Raw genomic sequence first — 19,930 nt, forward strand, 5'->3', positions numbered from 1 at the left:
GCGACTCCAGGAGCAGTGAGTGACAGCAGCTTTGCGCCAGTTTGAGGGGGGTCTGCGAACATCTCTGAGGGAGATGGATTGAAGTCCCAGCAGTGGTTGCAGTCGTCACAGAATTATTTCAAGTTGGAAAAGCCCTCTGAGTTCATCCAGTCCAACATCAGCCCAGCACCACCATGGCCACTAAACCATGCCCCCATGTGCCACGGCCACAGGTTTCTTGAACACCTCCAGGGATGGGGACTCCGTCACCGCCCTGGGCAGCCTGTGCCAATCCCTCACCACTCTTGCAGCAAACAATTTTTTCCTCATCTCCAACCTAACCCTCCCCTGGCACAATTTCAGGCCATTTCCTCTGCTTCTATCAACTGATACTAGAAAGAAGATGCCAGCTCCCACCTTCCTGCAGCCTCCTTGATGTTGGAGGGAAGAGGCACCCTCAGGAGATGAAGAAAGGCTCACACTTCTGGAGACTTTTCCCTCTGACACTTGGAGTGTCACTGCACTACTGGAGTGGTTGGTCTTAGCTTTTAGCTGTTCCTAGAAGAAATTGTCAGGAGGATTTTACCTAGGGTGCTGAAACCTCCTGGAAAGCTGTCTGCTGATGGAGACTTTTGAGCAGCAAGATGGTTTCTGTCACAAACCATCCATGCTGTAGTGCTTGAACTAGCAGCTGGGATTTGTGTGCTGTTGTATTATTTCTCTGGTGATCACAGCACCTTCCTGAGGTGAAATATGTGTTCTGCAGTGGAAGAAGCTGCAGATGCAGGGGCAGAGGAGAACATGTGAGGATGTGGTTTGGATACTCCTTTTTTCCACTTTACTTTCTGAAAGTGAGAGAGAAAGCAGCAAGTGATGAATATTTGCTTCACAGGCTCACAGGATGTTAGGGGTTGGAAGGGGCCCAAGGAGATCATGAGTCCAAGCCCCCTGCCAAAGCAGGACAATGGTATCTAAATACTTCAAGACAGTTGTGATCCGATTGCGTAACTGAATCATTAGCATCACCTCCAGCGCTCCTTAGAAAGTTGCTTTTATGCAGCTTGGTAACTGTATCAGTGCCTCATCATTTTCATTCTTCATGGCAAATGCCAGCGGGACTTTATTTGTTGTGCTCTGTGCAAACACAATGGAACTGCTCTAGTTTGCTCTGTAAGCCTCTAGCTAACTGGAGGGAAACTCCTGAAGCTCTCTGAGTCTCGCTGGTCCATGGTTTTATGCCGGGGAATAGATTTGATTTTCTTAGTGGAATGGTTTAAAAGAGGCCCTTTTGGGTCTTTTGTTGGCTGGGGTTTTGTGCTTGGTTGTTTTGGGGTTTTTTTTGTATGTGTCTTTTGTTTGGTTGTTTGCTCTCAATTTGCTTACTGGTTTCCTATAAGGTTTCATTTGCTGTGTAACTCAGAGGTGCTCACCTGAGCTCTCAGCTCTCAGTGAAAGTGTGGGGAGAAGCTGCTGAGAAATTCAAGTTTTCAGTAGTAAAGAGTTGCCCAGAAGTGGCTGCTTCATCACCTGTCAGCTTGCAGTTTGGTGTAGAGCTTCACTTTGGTGATTGTGCTGTGCAGAGCTTGGCCAGGAAAGGCAAACTGGGCTATATAGAGCTTGGGGATGCAGGGGTGCTGCAGGGAGATGGGCTAGAGCCTGCAGAAGGCAAATCCATCTATTTAAGCTTACCAGGATGTGATTATGTTTATATGTCTTTTTGAGAAGTCTAATTTTGGAGTAGGAATTGGGGAGGTAAAAGATCTGCTTCTCTTGGCACTCGAGGGGATATCCATGGTGGCAGAGCTTATTTGTCTGTGACAGGGCCTGCGTCCCTGGTGCAGCTCCGACAGCTCTGACGTTGATGGGAAGAGAAGCAGATGTTGGCACTTGTGTAAGCCTTCCAAACCCCCACGGCCTCAGCTGGGCTGACTGCTCAGATCCCCAAGCAGCTGGGGGGAAAAAGAAAGCCAGTTTATTGTGTAGGCTGCAGTATGATTTCAGAGTCTCTCCCGTGAATATATTTATAACTTTCTGCCAGTTAACTCTCCAAGTTCAGCTAATTCCATGGGATGTGACTGTGCCATCTTTCCCCCTCTCTTCTGCTTGCACTGGAGTGAAACCAGGGCTTGTTTTCTTTAAATGTGAGCCTTGTTCAGCCAAATCCTGGCTCCAAAATGAGCATAAAGAGATGTTGTTCATAAGGATTATTGCCCAGCCTTCTTGGTGGCTGTGTGACTCCCCAGTCTGCATTCTCCTGCCTCACCAAGGCTCTCCTTTCCTTTGGTTTAAAAGGTGTTCCTGGGATTGTTGAGCAGGCTAATCAGTTGGACAAGAGATTAACAGTAATTCGGAGTGCAGGTAATCTCAAGTCACATTGAGTGCTACAGAGCCTGGGAAGCAATAGGGGATTTGTGTGCTGGACTGAGGCAACTCCCATGGTGACACCAGGCCATGGAGCTGGGTGCTGGGCTTTCAGAAAGGAGCTTTTCCAGTGATGCTTTGTGGCTGTGCTCAGATGCAGTCACACTCTGTGTGTGGCTCTGTGTGTGTTATACCATGGAGAGAGTGGATCACAGAATCCATGGCTCCAGGAGTAGCTCAGGTTGGATCTGTGAGGATCGTCGAGTTCCTCTCCCTCAGTGCTCTGTGTGTGTCTCATTTACAGCAGTGATTAGTGACTTAATTGCAAGTATATTGTATAGCAGGGATGGAGATGAATGGAAGGGAAGGGGTTCAGCTGGCTGTGGTGTTTGATAAGGTTGTGTGATTTCCTTTCTCCTCAGGAAAAGCACAACAAGGTTCCATGGCTACTGCAGCACGCAAGCCAAAAGGAAGTGCAAACACAATTACCATAGAAAGTCAATATCTTTGCCATTCACTTCCTTCTGCTGTTTAGAACTCGCCTTAGTGTGACAAAAACCTGCCTGTGGCATTCACTTGGTATTTGGCTTTGCCTGCCTGTATCAACAGTCCCACCTGGGGGTTTTGTCAGAGAAAGAGCAACTGCTCCGAAGCTCTCTGGCTCTGCGTAACCCCTGGCCCCGAGCTGCATGCAGTGGCTTAGCAAGAGGCATTCTGCCCCTCTCTGCTGGCAGAGCAGAGTCCATGCCATGCATGGCCGTGGCAAAAAGCAGAGATGCCTTTCAGGGTGCTCTGAAGCCCAGGTCTGAGCTGGGTGGGCAGTGCAGGGACTTAAACTGTGCTGCAGACGGCTGGGGCCTGCTTTTCAGTGGGCTGCCTCTTGCTGCTCTCAGATGTGCTCAGATGTCTTGTGGAAAGCTGCCTGTAAGAGGGGTGGTTTGTTTGGCTCTTCAGGGGAAACCAAATGTACTGAAAGGAGAAATCCCAGTTACAGAGCATCTCAGAAACCCTTCTTGCTCAAGACTTAAGGCAGACTCAGGTGTGTCATGCTGGAGACCAGAGCACGCTGAGGGGTGTTGGACCTAGCTGCACTTCTGAATCTCAGTCTTTACTCTCCTGCCACGCGTATTTCACATGTCTGTAATGTGAGCTGCTAATTTAGAGGCTGCCTGGGGGGGACCATCAATCACTGTGCCCAGACTCAAGTTACCCCACGCAGCCCAAGGCTCTTTGCAGTGATTTCAGATGCTTATGGGCACCTATTTTTCAACCCTCTCCAGCAGTGATTTATTTTTGTCACCAGTTTAAGCCACCAAGTGCTGTGACTTCCTGGGTTGGTTTGTGTGTGTCTGGTGGGCTTAGCATGAAGAGCAATTTTATCAAAGAGGATGAAGTCGAAGTTAGTAACAGCATTACACTATAGGAGCAGCTGAGGAGTTCTTCCCAGCCCCCTGTCTTTTGGCCAAAATAAACAAGTCCAAGCTGGCTGTAGCTGACCTCAGCTGAGGGCAACTTGCCAGTCTGTAGAAGGTGTCTGTATGTTAAATGTATGTCCCTGCGTGGAAAGGAATTGGGCTCCCCATCAGTCAAAGAGGCTTGGATAATGATTTGCATTACTTTTGTGACTTTAAACTTCAGGCTTCTTCCTAGTTCATGAATCAATTAATCCTAGTGGGGGACAGCAAAGTGAGGAGGGGCCCTGAGGCATGGAGAGAGGCTGAGAGCAAGGGTTCCTTAACCTTAAGAAAAGGCTCAGGGGATTTTTTCCTATCTACAGCTAGCTAATGGGTAGATGTGGAGGAGATGGAGCCACTTTCCTCTCAGAGGTGCCCAGTGTAAGAAAGAGAGGCAATGGGTAATGGCAAATTCCAGCTCATTGTGAGGGGAGAAAAAGTCTACCCTGAGGATGGTCAAAACCTGAAGTAGCTGCTCAGAGGCTGTGGAATGTTTGTGTTGTTCAAAGCTCAGCTGGGCAAGACTGCACAGCATGTTCCAGCTGATGCTTTGCTCAAGAAGTTGGGCTGGATGACCTCTGGAAGTCCCTTCCAACATTCATGACTCACCAAATGTGCAGTTCATTGGTAGGATGAGGAAAAAGAGAGAGTGTCTCAGGCTGCAGCTCCTCAGGAGCTTTGTTTGCTGTGTCCTCGGAACTTGCAGTGCATTGGCCAAGCTATGCAGTCCTGCAAACAAACATCCAACATCCAAAAGGAAACTCCAACACTCAGATGTGTTTCTTGACCCAGCTGCATTCTCTTTGTCCAGGAGAAAGATAAACTGGCACTGGTGTAACATTTTCTCTGTGGAGCTTACTCGTCAGTGCCCTGCTGGCAGTAGTAAATCAAACCTGAGTATTCTGTGAATGGGAAACTTTGAGGCAGATCTTGAGTTTGGGGTCCCAGTGGAAGTTCATGGCAGAGCCAGAAATACAACCTGTGTGATATCTTGTTTCCTAGCCCAGTGCTCTGAGAGCAGAGCAGCCCTGTCCCTTCAGACAGAAGTGGTGCCAGAAGAACTGTCTGGTTACAGCGCCCGAGGAGCTGCAGGGATAATCCTTCAGAGCCAGCTCCTGTCTCTGCAAGCCTCAGTGCTCTGCTGACTCTCTCATGGACTGCTCACAGCTGAGTTTATCCTCTCGGAGGGACAGAACTGAGATGTTAGGGGGTGACACTTTATGTCCCATGAGACCTTCTGATTCTCCTTTGTACTTCTGGCAGCCCTCATGAGCTTGCAGGTTCAAGGGTGAAGGGCAAGAGTTTACTGTAGGGGGATGGGTAGGAGGAAGAGCTGGAGCCGAAGAACAGTAACACCATGTCGTAGGAAGCTTTCCAATTGTTGCACATCCTTTTGTCTGTGGGGAAGGCAGGAAGGCAGCAAATCCGTCCTGATTCATGGAGTGCCTCTGTGGGAAGGGCCACCCTGCGCTCGGGGTGCTGCCTGCGTCCTGCCTTCCTCTGCCTGCTGGGCTTTGCTCCTCAGAGCTGCTAAACACCTCTGACGGGGAGCTGGCGGAGTAAGGCGAAGACTCAGATGTGAGCCGCTGGAAGGGATTTGTGACTGCCTGCGGCAGATTGAACTGTGGCTCTGCCACAGGCATGGTTTCTGCCATGGGGGTTGGTAGGGGTGGCTGAGCAGGATGACCTTCAGGCACCAGTGGGCCGGGGGCTGCCTGTGCTGGAGACTGGGGCTGCAGAGAAACTGCCTTGAGTTTACCCACTGGAGTTTTGTACCACTGGTGTGGTTTTGGCAGCAGTAACTCCTGGGTGTGTTTCTCACAAACCAGCTCCTACTCCCTGTAAATGTCTTGCCTGAAGCACTCGCTAAGTACTCGTGGCAGTGGTTATGCTGCGGGAGCCCAGGTCCGCTTGTGGCGGCAGCTGCTGTGTGCGGCGCAGAGAGGTTTGGCGTTGCGGCAGCTCGGCGGCACAGAGCTCATCACTGCCTCTGGGAACAGCACCGCAGCGCTAATTGGATGTGGGTGCCACATGTAACTGCCTGCACCGTACCCGGAGGCACAGGGACAGGGGCAGAGGGGGAAGACCTGCTAGCAATAAAGCTTAGCTTGCTTTAAGGTCAATCCTCATCCATTTATCTCTCTCACTGTGAGATCCTGTTTATCAAGAATAATGCCTGGAAGTTGGCAGTTGTGGTCTGTATGAGTGTTAATTTCTTCCCCTGTGCTGCAGGGGTGTCTGCACGGGAAATAAAGGGACTTTTCCCATGTCAGGCTCTCCTGAGCTGCTGCAGTGGTTGGAGTGGACAGAAACAATGGGAGGAAAGTTTCCTGTTTGCTGCAGATTTCAAAGAGGTCTTTGGCCCTGTGGAACAGAAAAGCTCCAGTAAGTTGTGCTGTGGTTAGGAAGGATGCTTTTGGGAAGGTGGTGAAGTAAAATGGCATTAAATAGGCCTGAGGTTTGCATGCCCACTGGCTGACATCCTCAGCAAGGAGCAGAGAAGACTCTGCAACTGTTCAGAGGAATGGGGATTGGAACAGTTCAAAGAGTTGTTCTTTGCTGGGTTTGGTCTGCTGTGCTTGACCAAATGGGGGAGGCTGCTAAGGCAGTGTCAGCTGAGGGTGATTAAATCCTCCTGTGAAGCTGAAGATCAATCACACTACTGCTGCTGCTGCACTAAGAGCTGTGACTTTCCAGAGAGGATCTTCCATAGGTAAGGAAAGGCAGGATGCAGGATCTGCCCCTCTGTCTGAAACCACTGCAGAAGTGGTCAAGATTCAGCTCTGTGAGTTGCTGAGAGATCCCTTGGCCTGTAGAGTGCACAGACATTACAGAGCACTCCTCTGAGGCATGGGGAGAGCTTCAGCTGGCATGAGAAGTTCCTCTGGCTGGAGCATGTGGAGATGGAAGTGGACAGGAGCTGTAGTACTGGTACAAGGTAATTTCATTCAAGAGACCAAGTGAGGAGACCTTGGCCAGGTCAAAGGTGGCTGGCTTTAAAAGGTAGAATTCTGGTTTATAGTTATGGTAGCTTATTATCTGCTGTACTGTCTGTGTGCAAGTCATTAGGTTGAGTAGTTACTACTCAGGAATTGCCTTTTGCCTTCTGAAGCTGCTCCTCCTTCTCTGCCAAACCTGCTTCACACATAAATGCCACTTCATAGCAGCTCCCACTGGCAGTGCTACACAAAACCTCAGCTCTCCTGCCATTGAAACTGGTTTGATGTAGGTTCCTGTAAGGGCTGTGAGTGTTGCTTTCTGCTGCACATTGCTGGATCATGGAAAATCAGGTTAGTTTGGGCATCTGGGGAGCTGTGGGCAGGAAATACTCTGGCATAGTTAATTTTCATCTAATTAACAACCAATTTTTGCACCTCAAGCTTTTACTAATAAAAAAAGCACTGGACTTTGGAGCTAAAGTTTTGGCAATGCTAAACAAAAATAAACCATGACCAGCCTGGCTACTGCTGTGCACTTGCACGTGGCACATGGTGGTGCCGAGGAGCTCCCCTGCTGCCTTGCCAGGTGTAATTTGGCTTGCAACTGCAAGCAGCTTCAGATGTAAAGCAGGATTTTGGCAAAATGCTGTTTTGTGGTTTAACCTTCTTGCCTGCCTAATTGTGCTGTGGCAGCACAGGCTGCAGTAGCTGTTCCATTCCTTTCCCTGTTGCTTTGCAGCCACCAAACAGCTCTGGGCTAATGCAGTGCTCAGACCTCTCCATCTCTTGCTAAACCTTTCAATTCCAGTAAACATTTCTCATGTGCTGGCTGGTGGCAAGGAGTGGAGCACTCACTGGAGTTGCCCAGACTTCACCAGTACACCACAGCAATTCTGGTTATTGACTCTTTTATCCTCTTGTTTGTTCCCATTTTATTTACTTCTGTCTGGCAGAGGTTGTTTCTCTTGATTGACAGCACTGCAGCCTTCAGTGGCAGCTGTGGCTTTGCTGTGGCTTTGCTGTGCTATGGATGGGAAGCAAATATTTCCATCTGGAATGTTGCTGCTGTGAGGTGAGGCCTTGTATAGTGAATGATTTGAGGGGGGTTAGTTAATGAGAATGTGAGGCCTGCAGACTTGCCACATGCACCTGAGTTTGTAACTGTGCCCTGAGCTGCTGCACCTCAGGGATGCCTGGGCCAGGAGCTGCCTGGGCAGTTGGTGGAGAAGTTGCCTCAGGGACTGATTCAGAGCACCTTGGTTAAGGGACTGTCTCTTGTACTCAGTTCCCATCTTAAGTTCAGTGCCTTCCTAAACAGTGACAGGTTGTTTTCCCCTGTGCATGACCTGTTTTCCTTTGTGGCTGCTACTTCAGCAGCCAACATTTCCATCAGATTTATCAATGGATTCTCAGCTTTCGAGTTCCTCGAAGCCAATGAATTCCTGCAATGAATTCCTCTATTCATATTCCATTTCTTCCCATTTTCTCTATCCCTAGCATGGATAAAAGCTGACAGGTTTGGTCACTTCTCTGTGCCAGGCACAAAAATGAATTCCCTGTGTGACCATGGATAAAATATTTGGGTTTCCAGAAGCTTTCCCTGCTGTTTTTGTAAAGGCTGTTAGAGGAGCTAGGAGCTGCTGTCCATGCTTGCAGTGCAAAACCAAAAGCCCTGAGAGGTGAATGTCAGCCTGAGCTCGGGTGTCAGGATGGGAGTGCTTTGTCTTAGTTGGAATAAATATTTACTTTGCCAGTCCAAACTTCCATTAGCCCAGAGGAGTGCTCATGGTGTTGTAGATTGTGTGTGCCGATAGCCCTGCTGGAGAGCACAGAACCCAGACCTGCTCTCCAGACCCTGGCAGCTGTTTAAGGGACAGACTCTTGTGGGTGGTGCCCAGGGACAGGCCAAGTGGCACAAAATGCAACCCTGGGGGTTCCATCTGGACAGGAGGAGAAACTTGTTTGGTGTGAGGGTGCTGGAACCATGGAGCAGGCTGCCCAGAGGGGTCGTGGAGTCTCCTTCTCTGCAGAGCTTCCAACCTCCCCTGGCTATTGTGATCCTGGGCAAGCTGCTGTGGGTGCCCTGCTTTGGCAGGAGGTTGGACTGGATGATCTCCAGAGGTCCTTTCCAACCCCACCATGCTGGGACTGTGAACTGCTGGAACTCAGGCCCTGCTGTTCCTGCCAGCAGTGTCAGTTCTTGCTCTGGGTGGGTATTGGGACAGTTGGCATCTGGAGTCATTGCAGGATGAAACACAAGGAGGAGCAGAGACAAACTGAATACTGCAGCAGCTGCCCACCCTGCCAGTGCCTCACTGCAGAAGAGTCTTGGGATTTTGGAGTTTGATGGAATTTTCTTAGCTCAAGCATTTTGGTAACTGTGGGTAACAGGTTTTGGACCTGTAGCTCTGGACCAGCCTCTTGAGTCTGGTTAGGGACACAGCATGAAGGGTGCATTTAGCTGGCTCCTGATGATGTCTGACAGCCTCAACTTCTGGCTGCTCCTGTCCAAGGTGGACCAAGTGAACAGTCAATGAGAAGCTGATGCAGCCTCCTGTTGGCCAGGATGACTGGCATGGGAGAGCAGTAGGCTGTGGGAACCTGGCTGGGATAACTGTCCTGGAGGGAGCTCATTAACTGGAAAAGCAGCAGTGGGGTAAAGGAAAGGGCAGAGGGGGCACAGGTGCTGACAGCTTCCTGTGTGCTGGTGCCTTGCATGGTGTGCATGTCCTGTGCTCTGGGATGGAAAGTCACATGTGTGGTCCCATGGTGCAGCAGTCAAAGCTTTTAAGAGTGAGAGGCATTTAAAGTTGTTCTCATTGAATTCTGCAGGCAGAGGCAAAGTGGAGCTGAGCAACAGCTTCCTTCTGGGAGCACTTCAGCACCCCCAGGGTGAGCAGCTGCCTGGCATTGTGATGGCAGGGCCAGCACAGCTTAGCACAGCTCAGCACAGCTCAGCTCACTGCAATTGCTTTACAGAAACTCAGAAGAGAGTTCTGTGTGTTGGCCAGGAAACTGGCACCTTCATCTGCCACAGTCTCACTGGCCATGAGGGGATGAGGTGGAGGAGGTGCTGGAGTGGTCTTCCCAGCCTTAGAGAATCGACCTTTCCTCCTGAGTCTGGATCCAGGCATCTTGACCAAATGAAATGCTAATTAGGAGCCTCCACCATGGCTGCCCACAGAATCTGCTTGCACTTGGTGTTCTTGGCATCCTGCACACACAGCACTGATTCCACTCTTCATCTGCCACTTCTCCACAGCCACTAAGCCTGCTGCAGCCTGGAGCTGCTGGCCTGAGCGGGACCTTCTGGGTGGTCACAGCTCTGCAAGCCTGGACCCCTTCAGTACCAAACCTCAGAGCCAGGCTGGGAAGGTGTCTGTGCTCCTCCTCCCACCTGCTGTGACACATGCAGGGTCAGGGAAAAGGAGCAGAAAAGAGCAGTCAGCAGAAGGATGAGCTGGGGGGCAAGGGAGAGCAGACAGGAGAAGCAGAGCTGTGTCTGAAGGGTGTCAAATGGGGCTGAGCATATTACTGGCGTGGTGCTGAGCAGCATTTGAACACAGTCAGAGGCTGCAGAAGGAGCTGAGCAGACACACATCAGGACCAGGCTTGGTGGGTGTTCTGTGAGAGTTCTAACAGCCTGCTCTCCAAGTCTGACTCAGCTTTTAAGTTAGTTAAATGAGCTCAGCAGCAGCCAGGTCTTTATCCAGACTCAGCAATAATTTACACTCAAAATTCAGCTTGCTATGAACTCCTTTGCTTAAAGAGGACATTGCTGGGTTTGGAACAGAAGAGGCATTTCATTAGCCTCAATAGACTCTGAGTTTTCTACCTCCTGAACACTTCCTGGCTTTAGTACTTTAACCAAAGCCATGTGGTGGTTCTCAGGAGAGAGCAGAGGAGCAGGGACTGCTGCTGGAGGAGCTGCATGGTACTAAGGCTGGGCTGTGGGTTATTTGGGTTTGGTTCTGGAGCAGTATGGCTCAATGTGAAAACAAAGTCAGACCTGTACAGGCAGCAGAGTGCAAAGCCTCTGGGGTCAGCAGTGGCATGGAAAAGTATGTGGGGAGGTCAGGGATCATTTAGGGGGCTGTTTATCAAGGCAAGGAGCAGGAGAGCCGCCTCGGTGTTGCTTGCCCCTCTGGTTTGGGAAGCAGGAGGCAGAGGCATGGGATGGAGCTGCAGCTGAGCCCTCTGGAGCCAGCACATCCAGGGCACTGGATGCCTTTCTGGGTCATGCTCCTCTACAGCAAAGGGCTGGCTCCGGGTCCCCCAGCCAAGGGGAGGGTGAAGGCCCCAGCTCAGGGAGGAGGAGGAGGGCATGTGGCTCACGCTGCTTCATTCACAAGCAGCAGGGTGGCAGAGGGCCCAGGCTCTTCCCAGGAGCCCTGCACAGCAGCTGTCACTCTGAATTCATGCCCCCGATTGGACGCAAAGTTTCTTTCCATTGATGGCAGCCAATTCGTTCCAGCGGGCAGAGAGGCGCAGCAGAAAGTGAGGAACCACAGCCAGTGGCTGCCAGTTTCCAGGCAGATTAAAGCCTCTTCTCCGGGCTGAAGCATGCTTATCATGGAGATTTCCCTGCCCAGGACTCGTTGCCAGAGCTGAGCACAATGGCAGGGCGAGCTCTAGTAAGCATTTGGTATGCTTTGAAACGTGGCTGCCTGGCCAATTAATGCGGCTGGGGCCCGGGGCTGGGCAGCGCTGCCGGCGCAGGGCTGTGCCCGTCGCTGTGCCAGCAGGCAGCTCGGGCAGGGGCTTTAAACCTGGGAAGCTCTCTGTGCCTCTCCTCACCTCTGCCATTTTCCTGTGCCTCTCAAATTAGGGCCACAGCATTTTTACGTTGTGGGTTGTTTGCTTGTCCCCCCTCACAGAGTTCTTTTAATTACTGCAGACTTAATTGGAAGACGAAACTGTTTCCAGCGAGGACAGAGGATGCTGTGGGTGGCTGCAAAAGCCACAGAGAGCATTCCCACTTGCTGGCTGTTATTGCTCTGAAGATGAAAGGCATCTGTAGGACTCAAAAGTGAGTGCCCACCAGCTCTCGACTGTGCAGCAAACCTCCCTGTGCTGGGGTTGGAGAGGTCAGAGGAGCTGCAAATGGGCGCAGGTTCTCGCCCTGTTCGACGGAGAAACACTCCCCTTGGAAACGCTGCCCTTGGCAGCCTGTTAGTGTGCTCAGTGTGGTGTGCACAGGCAGGCTGGGGGTTACTGGCATAAGGTGAAATTCAGGCTGCATTTGATTTGTGCTGGACGGAGCCTGGACCATCCTAAGGGCTGGTAGGTAAAGGTCCTGAGACTTCTGCCGACACCCCCGGGCAGGAACACTCCAGAGGTGACAGAGCTGTGGGCCCAGGGCGTGAGAAAGTGAGATATTTCAAGGAGTTGAAGGTGATGCCGAAGCAGAAGAAAGGCTCTTGGTGATCTAAATTCAGAGGATGAGCCGAGGCCTGTCGTGCCCAATCGTCACTGGGTCTGACAGGAATAAAAGGCTGCTTGTTTGCCATTGCCATCTGAGGACATTCTCCTTCCCCTCTGCTGCACTGAGCTGTCTGCTGCTCCTCACCATGCTTAAAAATGGAAACAAGTCCTGGTGGCTGACAGTTTGCTGCAGCTGCTTCCTTTGGTCCTCCACCATCCGCAGCTGGACTGAAGCACGGCTGGGAGGTGGTGTGTAAGCTATTTACACCCAGCAGAAAAGATACTCGGGGGAGAAGGGACCCCCCAAAATGCATGAAAACAGAGCAGGGCTCTGGCTGATGTGATTAGAGTGGGTTCTGGAGGGGAAGAAGTGGCCTCATTGTCACTGCCACCCAATTAAAAATAATTAGGCTCTGGCATTTGGCTCCCTGGTGCGGTTGGGGCTGCCATGGTCCTGCAGTCTCTGCGTGCAGGTGAAGGATAGGAACCAGAGTTCTGGGGGGGCTTGGCAGCTTTGTTGTCGTGGTTCTGTGTTCTAGTTGTCTTTTCCAGTTGAGGTGCGCTGAAGGTGTCCCCAGCATGTCCCCTCCTCTGCAGTGTCACCTCCCGAGTCAGCTCAGCAGCCACACACTGACTTAGCTCAGCGTGGCAGCAAAGTCACTTAACTCCTTGTCTCTGCAAATGGACACACGCTGGAAGTGTGGCCACAGTCCACAGCTCTGTGGCCTTTTTAAACTGTGTCTCTTTATTTTAACTGCTTTGGTTCCCCTTTGGCTTTTCCCTTCAACAGTTGCTTGATCTCTCCAGGCTAACGATGTGAACATCACCATAGCTTAGCAGTCCTTCATTCCAAAGCAAAAGTCTGCACTTCAAAACCTCACAGAAGTATCCATGTGAAATCTGGCCGTGCTCTGAGCTGCTTCTGATGTGCCTCAGACCATGCAGGAGGCTGCGTGCAGCAGAGATGTCCACTGTGGCCACTGTCCTTCACCAAGGCTCTGCTCCCTTGAGGCCGTGTGAAAGCCCTGCGGGACGGTGCCAAGGGGTGATGCTTCCAGCTGGCTTTGCTGCAGCTGTGGCTGTGCTCAGTGCTGGTTGGAGTTGCTGGGCTCAGAAGGCTTCCTGCTGGGGCACGTTTACAGCTCTGGAGATCTGTCATGGGAATGACAGAATTGGTTTTGTTGGGAGAGACTTCAGATCACCAAGTCCAACTGTTTACAGACCACTGCCAGGCCAGCACTGCACCACGTCCCTCAGCACCGCGTCTCCGTGTGCTTTAAATCCCCCCTGGATGGGGGCTCTGCAGCTCAGTAGAGTGGATCCAATTGCTTATGTGGCTTAACCCACCTCAGCTTTGATTTTCCTTCTCTTCCTCTGTCGTCTGGGACGTGAGCGAAACAGGGCAAACGCAGCGAGCAGCCAGGCCCTTTGCTCCCCTCTGTGGGAGGGAAACACGTCTGCAGTTGCAGTGAGTGCTGAGCACTGGGGAGGAAGAGGAGAGATCTGTTGTGTTGTGCTGCCGCAGAGCTCCCAGTGCTTTACTCTGATTGTGGAGGGGGAGGAGGCAGCTCGTGTCCATTGACGACTTTGCTTGTTCTTTAGTTTGGGAGGCTTCCAGCCCTTTGTGTGCTGCTGAGTGAAGAATATTGAGTTGCTGTCGGGATGGATGCCAGACTGACAGCAAGGTGCATTCAGAAACCCTTCTGGCTCCACAGCCTGCTGTAAGGCAGAGCTTTGCTGCTGGAGCTTTTCGTGTGCAGGGCAAGTTTGACAAAGCCGAGTGCTGAGGAAGAAGCTGGCAGCTGTGATGGCCTTGCCTGTCTGAACAGGAGCAGCTAGGAGAGCTTTTCAAATCACTGTCTGGCTCTGGGAGAGGAGGACAGAAGTGTTTGCAGAACGCCTCGGTGCCATGCTCAGGGCCTGCAGGTGGGTGCTGGTGTGGCAGCCAGAGGCAGTGCTTCTGCTTCACGGCTCAGCCTGACCTGTCTGCTAATCTGGACCTTTTCCTGCTCACTCCTGAAAAGGGCCATGGCCAAGGCCCCTTCCTGGCTGAAAACGCACAGCCCGAGGCTGGCAGCATCCTGCCTCCAGGAGAAGCACAGTGGCCAGGCAGGGCTGCCTGTGCTTGCCCTGCGGAGCCTGCTGGTGCAGCCGGCTGCTGGGGGCAGCTCAGCCACCTCCTCCCTGGGGATCTGGCTTCAGCCTGGGCCACTTCTACACAGAGAGACCTTTTGCTTCGTTTTGGTTTGTCTGTCAGGCTTATTTCCACGTCTGTGACCAGGCTGCTGTAGGTCAGTATGTCAGGAGTGTTGTCTCTTTCTGAGCACCCCTGGTCCAGAAGGACTCGGCAGTGCTGGAGCCTCCACCCTCCTTTGTTCCTTATGTGGACTCTGATTTCTTGCAGTAGGCAGGAAATTGTGCTCCTTCCCTTTGGTCCATTGCTCTGGATGACAGTGAAAAAGTGCCCCTGCTGTCTAAGGGGGCAGCTGGCAGACAATGTCTGGATGCCACCCATCCCTTTGGAAAACAAGAGAAGCCTCTGCTGGTTGCAGAAGGGAGCCTGTGGCTGTGAGCTCCTTGCTCTGTGGATCTGGAAATTTCCACCCTTGCGTATGACAGCTCCATGCAGTAAAGCCCTCTCACACTGTCCTTAACACAGCTGGAAGAATGGAGGTGTCTCCAGAAGTGCTGGGGAAGTGTTTGGGTCCAGGCAGGGCGAGTGGAGGATGTGAGCTGAAGGAGCAGGAGCATGGTTTCAGGAGACAAGAAGCCCAGACACAGCCAGCAGACAGGACGGGGAACTTCCCGCAGGCTTGCAGGCTGCTGCTCAGGTTGCTGCAGTGATGACAAGTTGGTTTCTGCATTTTTTGGCCTCTTCTACACAGCACAAGGGGGAAAGATTTGAAGGTGAGGCAGACCAGGTTAGACTGGAGCTGAAGAAGAAGTTCCTCAGCATGAGAGTGGTGAGACTCTGGCAGAGGCTGTTCAAGGTCAGGTTGGATGAGGCTGAGCAGCTGAGTCTGGCTGAGAGGTGTCCCTAGGCATGGTAGGAGTAGATGAGCTCTGAGGTGCCTCCCAGGCTGAGCCGTTCTAGGATTGTTTTTAGCAAGAACAACAAACTCCCAGTGCCTGCTCCTGCCTCACTGGGCAGCTGCTGGCATTTCTTTTCTGACCAGCAAAGCTGTTTGGATGTCTTCAGCTTGCTGCTTTATTGTCAGAGTTGCTGTTTGCAGCAAGCTTAGAAGCCCAGAGCAGTGCTTAGCTCCATAATCCTGTCAAGCACGCTGTAAGGATGTGGCTGCTGCTGCTGCTCTGTAGCTGGCCGTGCTATTTTGGGCTAGAAGGTGAGGGTCAGCTCCCTTGGGAATGATGGCTTTGTTTATCCATGGAGATAGCATTCACTCTGGAAACCACTGCAGTGCAGCCTCGCAGCAGAAGAGGCTGGAAGATTCTTCTGAAGTGAAACTGTCTCCTCTGGCAAAGAGGAGAAGCCTGTGGAAAGCTCCTAGCTCTGTGGGCTTGGCACCTTTCTGCTGTACTTACCCCAGCTTCTCTCACGTGCCACTGGGGAAAGGCTGCAGTAGAGCTATTTGCAGCTTCGAACAGGCAGCTTGGAGGGAAGTAGGGTGAAGCCTGGAAGGCCAAGAAGCCTGCTGCTGTGTTTGCTTCCCTCTTTCTTCAGCCTCTCACTGCAGTGTCCTCTTCAGCTGTGTCTCAAGTGGTAATTCATCAACGCATCCTGGCCTGGCCTTGCTGCCCTGCTCGCCTCCCTGCTGCTGGTCCTTCCTGCAGGCAGGACCTTGGACAAGGAGGATGAAAAGGTTTCTACCAAGGCTATTTATAGACCTGAAGAGAGTCAAACCTGCTCTCCTGGAGCTCTCTAGACATCTGAAACTACTTTGGCTGCATTTTCAAGCTCCCCCAGTATATTCATGCAGTGCCATGCTCAGATGGGTTGGGCACCTCTGAGACAACCATGGCCTGGTCCTTAAGAGGGGGAAATCAGCTTGGCAGTGGAGGAGCAGTAGCCCAGACTCTGTGGTCAGGATGGCTTTTGTTGCCCAGGGGATGTGCTGTGGGTGGCTCCTGTGTGCCTTCAGGTTGCCCAGGTGTGGCAAACTATGCAGTCTGTTAGGGGCCTGAAGCAACACTTGCAGAGGCATCATTTCCTCAGCCAGAGGAAGGGCTGCAGGGCCCAAAGCCTCTGAAGATGCTGGGAAACAATACTTGATATTTATTTATAGTTTCTTGGTTTCCTGGTCCCACTAACAGCATTGTTTCCTTCTGTTGTTCTTAGAGGTTTTGAATGGGTTAGACAATATCTGCTTTCCTTAGGGGAGGAGAAGCTGCTCCTCACAGCTCATGAATGGAATGAAAGATAATGGTAGTACAAAAATGCTCTGCATCCTTGTGTAACCCTGAGTGGAAAGCCTCAGTGAGCCTTCAGCCTGTGCAGTCCCCGTGGGTGTCCCAGCAGGAGCAGTGCTGAGCACTGCCAGGCTCTGGCTGAGCATGGGCAGATGTCTGCTGCCACCCCCCAGCTCTGCTGCTGCCTGTCTGCGGGAAGGGGGCAGGAGGTCTGGTGAGCAGAGTGAGTGTCTGGTGCTGCTCAGTGTTCTCCTTTGCTAATACAGGCATGGCCTTGCAAACTCCCCGGGGACTGCTTGGGAGGGGCAGATTTTCTTCTACTATTTTTAACAGAGGCAATACCTAAAAAAATCAGGAGGATGGTTTGCAGCTTTGGCTGCCACCCAGCAGAGTGAGGCTCTGTTTCAAGGAGGCAGTAACAGGCTCTCTCATCTCAAAGTCCCAGCACTGGAGTCATGGAATTGTTTGCTTGGAAGAAACCTTTAAGGTCCAACCCTTAGCCCATGTCCCTCAGCACCACATCTCCATGGCTTTGAAACCCCTCCAGGGGTGGGGACCCCACCACTGCCTCGGGCAGCCTGGGCCAGGCCTCGACAATCTTGTTGGGCAAGCAGTTGTTCCTAATATCCAGTTCCAACAAACAACAACAAAAGATGAAGAGGGCAAGAAACTGTACTGTAAGCAGGTTTGTGCCTTCTGTTCCCCCTTGGAAGTGAAGGACAGGAGCAGGAGGAGCGCTGCAGGCTGCTCTGCAGGACAGGCTTCGCAGGTGCTGGAGCTCAGACAGCCAAAGCCAGCCCACAGGCTTGGGGGAGACCTCCAGCAGCAGAGCCTGTGCCTGAGCAGCGAGAGGAGGAGAGCCTGGGAGTGTGTGGTTATTTCCCCCAGCAGGAGGGCAGAGTCCAGCTCCGTGGATCTGGGAGGTGCAGATTCGTCTGCCAGCGCCGGGGAATCCAAACGGCGCTGGCCTCGTTCCCGCCGCTCCGCTCGGCATGTGGACACACTCCATTGGTTACTCCAAAGTCATGTCCTCAGTGGTCATTACATCCTTCAAGAAGTGAAGCCTCTTTGATGGATGTAAAGGGAGAGGAGCATGTAAATACCCTGTGCTGGAATTCATCTGCAGCAGATGTTTAGATGCAGGAAGGAATGAAGAGAGCGTTTCCTCAGCACGCACTCGCTAGCAGTCACCCGGCCAGCAGGGCCTAGGAGATGAAGTATTCTCTGCTCTTGCACACACCATGAATCAACCACGGCCCAGGAGAAGATCTCATTGATTGCACTGCCCTGGGAGTTGGCTCGGGACCATGCAGGCAGGTGACAACTCCCCAGACCAATCGATGGCAGGCAGTAGGAAGATGGAATGGCCTCGTGCAAGGGTGAAATGGAAAGTCAAGGGTTTAAATTCTGGTTGGTGGGAACTAGCAGAGGTGTCTGCAGGCAGGCAGAAACACAGCTCTGCTTTCTGCTGGTGGGGTCAGAGTCACTGCCACTCGTGCTCAGCTCTTCTGGTTCTTCTTGTGGTTTGCTGCTGCTGGACACAGCTGAGTTCAGGAGAATTCCTGGTGGGAGCCTCGTGTTCTGTAAATTCAGGAAACTGCTGACTTAGATGAGAGGGAAGCTTTGTTTTGTCAGCTCCCTTCCAGCCCCACTGCAGTGACACGGGGTCATCAGTGGGACCTCAACGTGCAGCAGCAGGACCAGAGGGAGCTCCACAGACAGGTGAGCACTTCTGTGCCCAGAGAGGCTGTCCTTCAGCAGCAGATCTTCACAATACAATAAGGACTAATCACAGAATGCATCGGGTTGGAAGGGACCCTCAAAGCTCAGCTTGTCCACGCCCCCTGCACTCAGCAGGGACACCTCCCAACTACAGCAGGCTGCTCAAGGCTGCATCCAGTCAATGTTGAATGTCTCCAGGGATGGGGCCTCAAGCACAGCCCTGGGCAGCCTGTGCCAGTGTCTCTCCACCCTCACTGTGCAGAGCTTCCTCCCGATGTCCAACTTAACTCTGCCCTGCTCCAGTTCCAAATGGTTGCCCTTTGTCCTGTCTCTACAAGCCCTTCTAAACAGCCTCTTGGTCTTTAGCAGCTTGCTGGAAGCATTTTGCTCACTCATCTGGGTGTCTCTTGGTTGGTTTTGCTGCTGCAAGCCCCTCACCCTTCTACAACCTCCCCACTGGTGATGCTGAGACTGGAACCCAACCTGTCAGCAGTTTCCATGGGCTAATGACCCAGGGGGCAGCAGCCCATGGCCCATGCTGCCTGAAGTGTTCGCCAGAGGCGTCGGAGCGCCTCTGCCTCCTGCGCGGCTGGCAGAGGGTGCTCAGCCCTTACACCACTGTGCTCTTGGCAAGCTAGACTTTAATCAAGAAAGAAAGGAGATGGTCTTGTAGCAGCTTTCTGCATGGGGCTGTGGTTGGCAGCAGGATGTGTGAGCAGGCTGACATCCAGCCTGGGCTTTGGTGATTCTCCTGGGCATGAGCTGTGGGCAGAGCTCCGTCAGTGTCCTGAGCAGTGAGAGCAGAGCTGCTCCTCAGAGGGCTCTTTCCAGAGTGGAAGATGTTAGATATGAGTGACAGGGTCTTGACATCTGGGAAGAAAAGGGAACAGATCTCTTCTGTCTGGGCCAGGAAAAGGTTGTACTAAATCTTTCTGAGAATGGGTTTGGTACAAGGAAGAGGGTGGGGAGCTTGCACTTCCCGCCTGGCTGGGGGCAGCTGGGCTTGGGCTGTAAATCTCTGCCTGTCATCTGCTGTGCTGCTGGAAGGAAGGAAGGGATCAGAAGTGAAAGCACAGTCACAGCTCAGGTGGCTTCAGAGGTGGAGAGAGCAGTTTAAGGACACCCTTTGTCAAAGGAGGAACTGAGGGGCCTCAAAGGGCATGAAAGCTGGACAAGGTGTGCAGTGAGGAGTGAAGTACTGGGAGTGACAGGGGAGGTGCAGAAAACGTGATCGAGGTACAGGGCAGGGTGGGGAAAGGTTTTCTTCTCTTGGAAGAAATTTCCAGAAGCAACAGAGAAAAGTTCCTGCAGCAGAAAGTGACAAACTGCACGTGGGAGGCAGAGGGCTGAGGTGACCCCACAGTGTGGCAGCACACGGGAAGAGGTCATGGAGATTTGTCTTCAGTCAGTTGTGTGTGTTTGCTTCCGAGCTCACTGTAACCCCCCCCAGGGACACCCCTTCAGGCAGATGGATGCCCCTCTGGGTTGGGGGAAGGAGAAGGGAATCATTTGGTCAGCTGTGAAAGGAAATGAGCAGTAGGAAAGTGCTGCAGATGTGGGTGTGGGGAGGGAGGATCTCTCTGACCTTGGCTGGTGCTCTCTGCTGCTTGTGATTCATTCAGTCCTGCAGGCAGGGTGGGGGAAACAGGTGGTGCCTCAGCTGGTGGGCTGCTGGAGAGGGAA

General features: G+C 52.3%; 1 protein-coding gene across 5 annotated transcripts in view; it reads left to right on the forward strand.

Moving 5' to 3' along the window:
• The window catches only part of PREX2 (phosphatidylinositol-3,4,5-trisphosphate dependent Rac exchange factor 2), a 107,676-nt gene that overhangs the window by 17,740 nt on the left and 70,006 nt on the right, over positions 1-19,930 (forward strand). The window contains exon 1 of one of the 5 annotated variants that reach the window (XM_064170493.1): positions 5,291-6,507. The exons of 2 other annotated variants lie outside the window; for them this stretch is intronic. The gene's annotated coding sequence lies outside the window, so the exon portion shown is untranslated. Of the gene's footprint in view, positions 1-5,290; positions 6,508-11,710; positions 11,763-19,930 lie in introns of those variants that run through there. 2 more of the 5 variants (XM_064170494.1, XM_064170496.1) reach the window with 2 other exon arrangements.

The sequence above is a fragment of the Pogoniulus pusillus genome, chromosome 34, assembly GCF_015220805.1.
Source record: "Pogoniulus pusillus isolate bPogPus1 chromosome 34, bPogPus1.pri, whole genome shotgun sequence".
In the NCBI taxonomy this organism is placed as follows: domain Eukaryota; kingdom Metazoa; phylum Chordata; class Aves; order Piciformes; family Lybiidae; genus Pogoniulus; species Pogoniulus pusillus.